Source organism: Atta cephalotes (genome assembly GCF_000143395.1).
Source record: "Atta cephalotes unplaced genomic scaffold scaffold00078, whole genome shotgun sequence".
Lineage (NCBI taxonomy): Eukaryota > Metazoa > Arthropoda > Insecta > Hymenoptera > Formicidae > Atta > Atta cephalotes.
The window spans coordinates 1-10,339 of NW_012130142.1; the positions used below are offsets into that span (position 1 = coordinate 1).

Consider the following 10,339-nt stretch of genomic DNA (forward strand, 5'->3'; position numbering starts at 1 on the left):
GTGTGTGTGTGTGTGTGTGTGTGTGTGTGTGTGTGTGTGTGTGTGTGTGTGTGTGTGTGTGTGTGTGTGCGTGTGTGTGTGTGTGTAATTCTCATTTTCTTCAGAGATGTCAGATAAAAAATTTTTTATGCTAAAATTTATTTTGTCAAGTTCTCTCTTTTAACAGTTTTATGACAATTCGACACAATTGTCGAATTGCCATAAAACTGTTAATAAACTGCTAATAAAAGGAAATTAAATCATAAAATCTTTTCTTTAATCTTAGAATATAATAGCACACCAATAAATAATATTTAAAATATGTAAATAACAGTAGCTTGTTTTGTATTATTTTCTTATAGTTTGTTGTTTTATATCCTCTTTCATATTCTTCTCAGTTCATTTTCCTCTTTTCTCGTATTGATGTCAAGAAAGTTATTTTTAGTTAAGTTTTAACAGCGATCTATGAGATTGAGGTTACAGTTTAAGGGTTTATTTATTAGTAAAAATTAAAATTAAAATAAAAATATGTTCATTTAACTTTTCTACTTATCTACAATTCTACAATAAAATGATTTTTTGTTATATTATTAATCATTTTCCTAAAAATCAACTAAATTTATAGCTAATCGATATTACAAGATAAATTTTTCCCAACCTCAAATTCTAACTTTCTCCTTTCTACTAATTATCAATCTTTGTATTCACATTTAGATAAAATGACTTTTGTCCTTTTATTAAGCATGATTTGAACAAATAACTTTTATTTTTTAAATTTTCGTTAAGCCCAAGATATTCTACAAAAACTTAAAGTGCTTGGTACTACAGGATTTTCTCTTATATTGGGTTGTCCGAAAAGTTCGTGCCGACTAACCTATATAATTTAATAAATGTGTACTAAAATTTAAATTTTTTGCGTTTCAAGTTTCCTTCAACATCGGCACGAACTTTCCATACAATGCAATATATGAAGGAAAAACTTACATGGTGCAAAAAACAGAAATTTACAATTTTTTGTGGATTTTTTAATACCGATTTATACTTTTCCAAAGATATTTAAGTTTTTTCTTTCTTTATGAAAAAGGATTTTTTATTCTGTATAAGAAAAACGAATTGGTTTGAGAAATACGAAATGACATTCCGTCGGTAACTCCAGCATCCCCTTAAGAGGATCTTAAAGTCGCCTATATTACCGACTAAACCATATAATTTTTGTATAACAATTATTTTTTTCTTCTTTTACTAATTCGAAAATCATTTTCCAAGATTAAAATATACACATTAATATGCTTTACTGATTCGAAAATCATTTTCCAAGATTAAGATATACACATTAATATGCTTAGTGAAGAAGAGAAGTTGAGAACAACAAAAAATTTCGATAAAAATCTTCTTTACCTACTTCTTAGTCTAATATGGCGCTCCAGAGCTGTCACGCCATGACAGCATTTACTTCATATAAAAACTGTGCAATTTTATCGGTTTATTTAATAGTAATTTCCAGTAATTGCTTCAAACTAATTAGATGGCTCCGAATTAAAAAGATAGTATTACTCGAGTTGAGATAACTTGTTAATATTTGAATATCATTCGTCTCATCTGAAGAGAGCTTACAGATCATGGCGGTCGTATCGTAAAATTAAACCCCATTGTAAAGCCCATTCTACAATAGGCAGTAGTAATAGTGAATTAAAGAATAGATGTAGAAATCGACTAATTTTAGTTAATTATCCTTCTCATTCGACTACGATTAATTGATTTCTACTCCTTAATTCATTACTGTTACTGTCCATTGTAGAATGGACTTAAAAAAAACCTTGCAATAACGGATAAGTTTAGTATAAGTGCTCTAATGTTTGTGATACTCGATTTATTAATCTTATAATGTTAAAAACTTGATTTGACTATTAAATATATTTTATTAGTGTTGGATGTATTGTTGAATATTTGTATTCTTAACTATTCTTTTTTATGTGTTGTCTAAATATATCTGATTATAATACAATATGTGGTCTGTAATTCATTAATAATATATAACTATATAATATATAACTATATTGAAACTACATTCAAATGTAAATAGACAGATTTTATGTTATTTACAATATGGCTACCGTCTTTAAAATCCCCTTAATTTCAACCGTAGATGTAAATCAGGGTTAAATTTATGATAATACATGCTTTATTATTAATTGACGTGCGTTACTAATAGTAAAACATGTAATTACTAATAGTAAAACATATCATTAATTTAATCCAGATCGGTTCAAATTCACTAATATCGAAAACTTTATAATATTCTTTACTGCGAGTGAACATGTATATACTCGGCAGAAAAGAAAAGTTGCAACAATTTTTTTTCGATGGGTCTTGTCCAATTTTACAATGTGGTTTGCTCACCGCGCGATTGGTTCTTACTTATGGGTCTATTCAATTACGTTCAATCGCTTTACAAGCAAGACTGACAATGAATTCCAAAATTCATCGAAAAAATATCGCAATCTTTCTAGTGAGTGTACATAAATGAAAGAAAAATACATTGTCGTATTATTATTCTTTTGATCGATTTATTGTGCCCGGAACCTAAAAGATTACTCATTAATTAATTAAATTATTGAAAGAATATAATATACATGCAAGTTTTATCAATTTTGTAAACCAGAGTTTTTATTAATGTGAAAAAGGAGAAATAGAATTTTCTTTAAGCTGGCTGTTTACTTAATAATCAGACAAACAAAATTAATTCATATTAATTAGAAATGCTTTGCAAATTTTCAGGAATTGCTATGGTCTTAGCTCATCTTCTATCGAAATTTATTTAGCAGAAATCTCTATACCTTCATAGAGAGAAATAATTACAACTACTCCGAATACATCACTTTCTGTTGGAGTTCTAGTCGTTTATTCTCTAGGATTTGTTGCACAGGTAAGAAATAAAGAAATATTATGTTGCTTCCAATAATTTTATAGATATAAAAAAATAAGAGATTTTTGATAATGAGAAAATGAAAAATAAATTAAAGTATGTTGTCAATTAAAAATTTTAATTAATTACATTAAATTTTATCTAATATAAAATAATGGATGTGTTAAAACCCATTTCTAAATTTTTATGTATCTTTATAAAAATTAAAACAGTTACAATATCTAATACATATTAATTTATACATTAAACAAATTTATATTATTTTAGAACAATTGGAGACTGATAACAGCATTTTTTATCATGCTTTCGATATTGTTTCTGTTATGCAATATTTTTTTCATCCGTGAGAGTCCTGAGTGGTTGCTTTTAAAAAACAAAAATGAGGCAGCTCGAATCTCTCTACTTCGAATTCGTGGTCTGCGTCAGGAAACGGTAGAATTCCAAAAAGAATTTGCCGAAATGAGGAATTGCAACAAAATAGCAAATAATTATGAAATGCCAAGAAATTATCAATCAAATGTTGTTTTAAATATAGAGGCTGAAAAGGGGTCATCTTTAAGCTGGAATATGAGAAATAAGCTCAAGCGTATCCAAAGAACAACACTTTTACCAGAAGTATGGAAGCCTTTTGTGATATTAAATCTCTATTTTCTTTGGCAACAATTTAGTGGATTATATGTGATTATTACTTATGCTGTCGATATGATTAGGAGAATCGATATCACAATAGATTCCTTCTTCATCACAGTCATAGTAGGAGTAGTTCAATTAATAGGCAATATAGTAACTACATTTTGCAGCATGAGGTAACTATTTCCTTTGCTACATTTTTATGCAGTTCGCAATCTTCATATGATATAATATACTTATGTTATGCAAAAATACATAAAAGGCAATATCAATTGCAATAAGAGTTATTAATAATAGAAATTGCATCGTTGAGAATAAAAATAAGCGCAGATTTGATATAATTTTATTGATTTTAAACTTAATGAAATATAATATTGTTAGTTAAATATTTTGAAATATAATATTGTTAGTTAAATATTTTTTATTAAGACTTTTGTGATTAATCCATAGGTCACATTATTACAATACAATGATTGTCAAACATTTATTCAGGGTTGAAAACGTTACTTCATAAAAGTAATATATTTCCGTTATTGTTACTTTTTGTAAAATGTGACTCGTTACTAATTTAAAAATATAATGCCGTTATCTTTACTAAAATTATAAACAAAGTTGACAAATAAATTGTTATTTCTAAACGTCCATACCATTAAAAGTTATACTTTTTTTGATAACGAATGGATAACAATGTTACATTTTCTTCTAATAATGAGTAATGTTTATAACACAGTTACATTTTTGAGATAATGGTTTCTAGCTACTTTTATTGTTACTTTTTATCATGTAAAGGTTATAATCGTACACATGTATAACTAAAGTAATAAAAATATATATATATATATATATATATATATATATACAATAAACTTTTTATTATACATTATATACATTATATACATTATATACATATTTATTATATATACACATATTTATTATATATACATTTTATTTATTATATATTTATTTATTATATATACATATATACAGGGTGTGTCTGATAAAAAAGTCAAGTTTTTTTCGAAAACGGTTAGAAACAGGACGAAGACTCCCACACAATGCGATGACTATTTGTCGGCTTATAGTCGATTTAAAATCGACTGTTCTCAGTTGACTTAAAGTTGACTTTCAACAGTTGACTGAGTCAACTATGCGTCGACTATAAGTTGACTATTTGCTAGCTATTAGTCGACTATATTTTAGTCGACTATGAATCGACTTAAAAGTGACAAAGACTCTATTCTTCACGCCCGCGAAATATTTTTTATTATTATTAAATTTTTATTATTATTAAAGTTAAAAAGATTTAAAAGGCCAAGAAATTAATGAATAATTCAATATTATGAAAAATTATATTTCAATGTTAAATAATTATTATATTGTATCTCGAACTTCACAGAGTTTTTATAATTTTGAGCTATATACATATATATGATCATTTACGAAATAATAATAAAAAAAAATTTATCAACTATACGTTGTTCATTACAATATAATAAAAAAAAGAAAATAATGTTTTATATACAATATATGTATATAGGAGAATGTATATTTTGTATCATCGCATTATTCTATCTATTTTATTTTACACTCTGTCCAGCTGCTCCTCCCTCCCTCCACCACTATGTCAAAATAAAAGAACGCATAGCTCAGAATTTGGAGCAATTTATAATTCCAAACCCCGCAAAAAAATTTTGAGCTCGTCCCGATTAGCAGGAATCTTAATTTAAAGATGGGGGGCTCAATAGACGTCCAGGGTCTTAGCCCTCCCCCTCCTTTAAAATTAATAATAGGAAATCGCTTCTAGACTTAAAATTAAAAGCTCTTTATGAACTCTTAAATCTTTGTCGAGCTCCATTCCTTACTCCCAAAACAACCCCACAACTAGTCTGCACTCAAAAGGTAAGTCATTAAAAATAGGACTACATCTTCATTAATGAATATAATTCTGGCACAAATCTGGTACAAAAATATATAATCTTTAATTTTTTAGCTGCAATCCCTTAGCAAAAAAATTACCCCTTGCTGAACATAGTTTTCACGCTAGAAAGAACTATTTATATAACATAAAAATGAATTTTCAGTGCAAAAATGAAAATAAAAACAATCTCCAATGATCTTGATTTTAACAAATGTTATTCAGAACCTGATTCTAAATAGCATTTAAGAGGTCTTAAAGCCATCGGTCGAACACTTTGCATAATGCCGGCGATATGTAACTTAGCCTTATAACTCGAAAAATATTTTATCAAAAATAACTTTATTGTAATGTTTTGAAAAGCTCTTGATTCCAGATATTAGATTCTGGAATCAAAAACAGAGTATGCCCTTTAAAAAAAGTTGATGTGACCTTGGCTTAACTTTGGCGACGCCACCTATGATTAAACTGACCAGATCAGAACTGAATAGATCATTTAAAATCTTACAACTCTTATAGGAAATATTTCTTTCGGAAATGCTTAGCTTTCGAGATATTTCATCGGTCTGGGACATTTTACTTACTTTGTATACTATTATTACATATTAAAACAAAAAAGATTTAGGCGAATAGTTGTATTACAATTCATTTGTACTTTTTTTTAATAAGACTTTTTTCCGTCATAAAAGCCTTATTTTCCGATTTTAATACTTACGGTTCTTTCTAGCGTGAAAAGGGCAAATAGTTTTCCTTCTAAGAGGCTGCAATTTAAAAAAAACCGATTTTTGAGCTATATCCCTTATCAGGAAAATTACTCCTTGTTCTCCTCCTTTTCACGAAAGAGAAAATTATGTTCCAGAATGGGAAAATAAATCATATTATGGGAAATTATCTGTTTATTTAGGACTTAAATATTGGGAGTACAAATTAGTTCGGTCCGTTTTTTTTGTGCATTTATTTCAAAACAAAATGAATGAATAGATCAATTAAAGTATTGTCCATCGCTGCCTACTACTTTTTCTCATCTCTCAGGCAATTTTCGAATTCCATCTCGAAAAAATGACTCGTCTTTGGAGGCGATCCAATTTTGGAGCCAATTTTCGATTTCTGCGAAAGAAGTGAACCGGTGACTTGTTACATCCTTCGGAACAATCAGTAATCAGAAAGAGCAATATCTGGAGAATACGACGGGTGCAGTAAATTCCATTTGAGCGTTTCCAAATATTTTTTTACGACTTTAGCGACATGAGGCCGAGCGTTGTCATGAAGAAGAATAACTTTATCATATCTTTGCTCGTATTTCGACCGTTTTTCTCGCAATGCACGGCTCAAACGAATCAATTGTAGCCGATACCGATCGCCCGTAATGGAATCGCCAGATTTCAGCAGCTCATAGTAAGCAAAACTCTTTTGGTCCCACCAGATACAGAGCATGATCTTCAAACCATGAATGTTCGGCCATTATGTTGATGTTGAGATCGATGGCAACGATTGATCGGGCTTAATGTAGTATTTTTTCTTCTTGGGATTGTCGTAGAATATCGACTTCTCATCTCCAGTCACAATCCGATGCAAAAAACTTTTTCTCTGTTATCTTTAAATCAGCTGTTCGCAAGTGAAAAATCGCCTTTCAACGTCTCTCAGTTTCAGTTCATAAGGCATCCAATTTCCTTGTTTTTGAATCATTCCCATGGCTTTCAATCGTACAGAAACGGCTTGTTGAATTATCCCCAATGATTCTGCAAGCTCCTCTTGCGTTTGACTCTGATCTTTTTCGAGTAATGCCTCTAATTTTTTGTCTTCGAATTTTTTTGGCTGTCCAGAGCGAGGCTTGTCTTCAACGCTGAAATCTCCATCCTTGAAACGTCGAAACCATTCCCTACATAATTTGGAGCAATATCACCATAAACTTCGACAAGCATTCGATGGGCTTCAGCCGCACTTTTCTTCCAATTAAAGCAGAAAATCAAAACCTCCCGCAAATGCTGCTTGGTTAACACAAAATTCGATATTTCAAACGTAGTAAAAATCAAGATTTTTATATGAAACTCAAAGCGATATAAACTGAATATTATTAGCAGATGTTTAACCTCTCTGAAATCGCCAATATCAGCTGTTATTATGAACCATTCACAACAGCTGGAGCCATCTAGGGAAACGGATCGAATTAATTTGTACTCCCAATATATTATATCAAATACATAATTTACGTATTTAATAAAAATATATATTGTGTATTAATATTTACTATGTAATGTAAATTATGTATCTATACCATAACACGAAAATTTATTCATTAATACATATCTGATAAATGACTTAGGCTCAATTGCACCAACGTTACTTTGATTTTAAATGAGAAATTTAAAATTCTATCTGTCTGTGTCTCTTTTTCGCTTTAAAACGAGACAGAGAGAATTTTAAGTTTCGCTTAAAGTCAAAGTAACATTGATGCAACCGGGCCTTATATATTGCTATAAATCTGCTATATAGTTATAACATTGCAAATTTTATGTATCTGATATGTAAATAAATTACGTATCTTCTATAGACGGACATTCATCGGTATTAAACACGTATCTGGTATATAATTCATACGCTATATGTATCTGCAACATTTCAAATTTCATGTATCTGCTACGTATTTGAAATCTAAAATGTTGTGCGTGTAAATTTAATAGAAAAGTTTGCTTTATATATTAGGTGTAGTAAAAAGAAATCCATTATTTTTCTATTCAATTTCATCAAAAATAATGGATTTCTTTTTACTACATCTAATACAAAATAGTTATTAGAGAGTTTTAAGTTTGAATATTTATTTCACATTTGATATTAAATCAATTATCAGCTAATGTAATTTTAAAATCTAATAACTTACTTATAACGAAAAAATAACGAATCATTACTTTTAAAGTAACGCATACTTTTTAAAATTGATAACGAGTGACGGTAACGAATTACTTTTTCCAAAAAGTAACGATAACAGTAATGCGTTTCTTTTTTGAGATAACACACACTACCTTGCACTATTGTTTTCTACAATATATATAATATGTTACGGTAAACACATGTCCTTTCTCGCAATGTGATTGAAATAGAAGCTCTAACAATTACTAGACAATTATTTTAAATTTAAATTTGGATTTTTATCACACCTTGATTATAAGTTTGTTTAAAAAAAACGCAATATTTTTATTGCCTTATTTTATTAAATTTTTTAAAATTTTTTATTGATTTTTTTGTAGATTACATTTGATTCAGACCAATTCATATCCTTAACTTTACAATGGACTTAACGTGCGATTATGCTTGTTGATTCATGCCATTATAAACATTATTACATAATTGTCGATCTGACTTTTAGACTTTTAGACATGGGTGTTGTAAGAAAGTTCTTTCCAATGAACATAAGATTTATGGAAGAAAATGACAGCTAATCGTATATAGATTTTCATCTTGAATATATAGATTTGTATTTTTATCTTAAAGTTATCTTAAAGTTATTATGTCAAACTTTTCTATTTTATTATTCAATCTGATAAAAATTCTGTGAGTTGAAATTTGTATCAAATTTTTAATTAATTTATCGTTAAACATATTAATATTACATTTTGAATATCTCATAAATGCTTGTTATATTAACTTACGTATATATATTTCTGCTGTGCAAACAATCGAGTATTATTATAACATTTAATTTTTTTTCTAACCAATAAAAATAATACACTGTATTGAAAAGCTATAAAAATAATAAGGGATTAATAAAGTAATGTCTGAATTTGTTATCGTTATTATAAAAATATAAAAATGTTGCTGTTACTAATATATATAGATAGAAAAAAGAAAGTAATGATTGTTACCGAAAAAAGTAATGAAAACGGTAATGGCAGTAATTACTTTCAACCTTGCATTTATTATATTAAACATAGATATGTTTCGCACTGGAAATGTTTCGTGAAAATTTTATATAATAAATATTTTTTTAATTTTAGGAGAGGTCGTCGAACTATTTCAATTGTATCCAGTATCGGTATATCAATTTCTTTGAGCGCTTTAACAATGTATTTACAATTTTTGGAGAACACTGGTGCTGCGATTGTACCTCTCGTTTGCATCCTTTTTTATGTGGTAAGAAAATAAGATTCAAAAAATTTATAATTTCTTGTTTAACAATTTTAAGAAAGTTATAATTATGATATGATAATGATATAAGTTGAACTCCAATATAGAGATTGAATTTTGAATTTTATTAACTTCTTGATATTATAACTTCTTCAAAGAGGTTCTTGAAAAAATTTATTAATATATCTACTACAGAATTCACATTAATCGATACATCGCAGGGATTCGGATCTTTCGGATTTCTTATGGTGCCTTGGTTCATGATTGAAGAATTATATCCTACTAAGTACATAAATGTTCTTGGGTCACTTACCACTACTATCGCCAATTCATATAATTGCATCATCATACAATTATATCCAGTGATGATAATGCAAAATAGAAATGCCACCTTTTACTTTTATTGTATAATATCCATTATTGGCACTTTTTTTGTAATGATGGTTACCGAAGACACGAGGGAAGACGAGAACTCAGATAGAAAAAACTTTTAAAAGAAATTGCAGATAGTAGAAACAGTAGAAACCTTTAGGAAAATTGAAGATGTATATTAAATACTAATTGAAGCAACGAATGGTAAAACATGGCTGAATCCATTCTATATAGAATGCAAGAGTTTGTAAGTCATATAAACGCGATAATTTTTAGTATATTTTTTGGAAAATAAATAATTATAAATAACGAAGAGGGGAAGAAGAGAAAGAGAGAGAGAGAGAGAGAAAAAGAGAGAGAGAGAGAGAGAGAGAGAGAGAGAGAGGAGGAGAGAG

General features: G+C 28.5%; 1 pseudogene; it reads left to right on the forward strand.

Moving 5' to 3' along the window:
* Window positions 1–2,757: 2,757 nt before the first annotated feature.
* Window positions 2,758–10,126, forward strand: LOC105624435 (annotated as a pseudogene).
* Window positions 10,127–10,339: the final 213 nt, after the last annotated feature.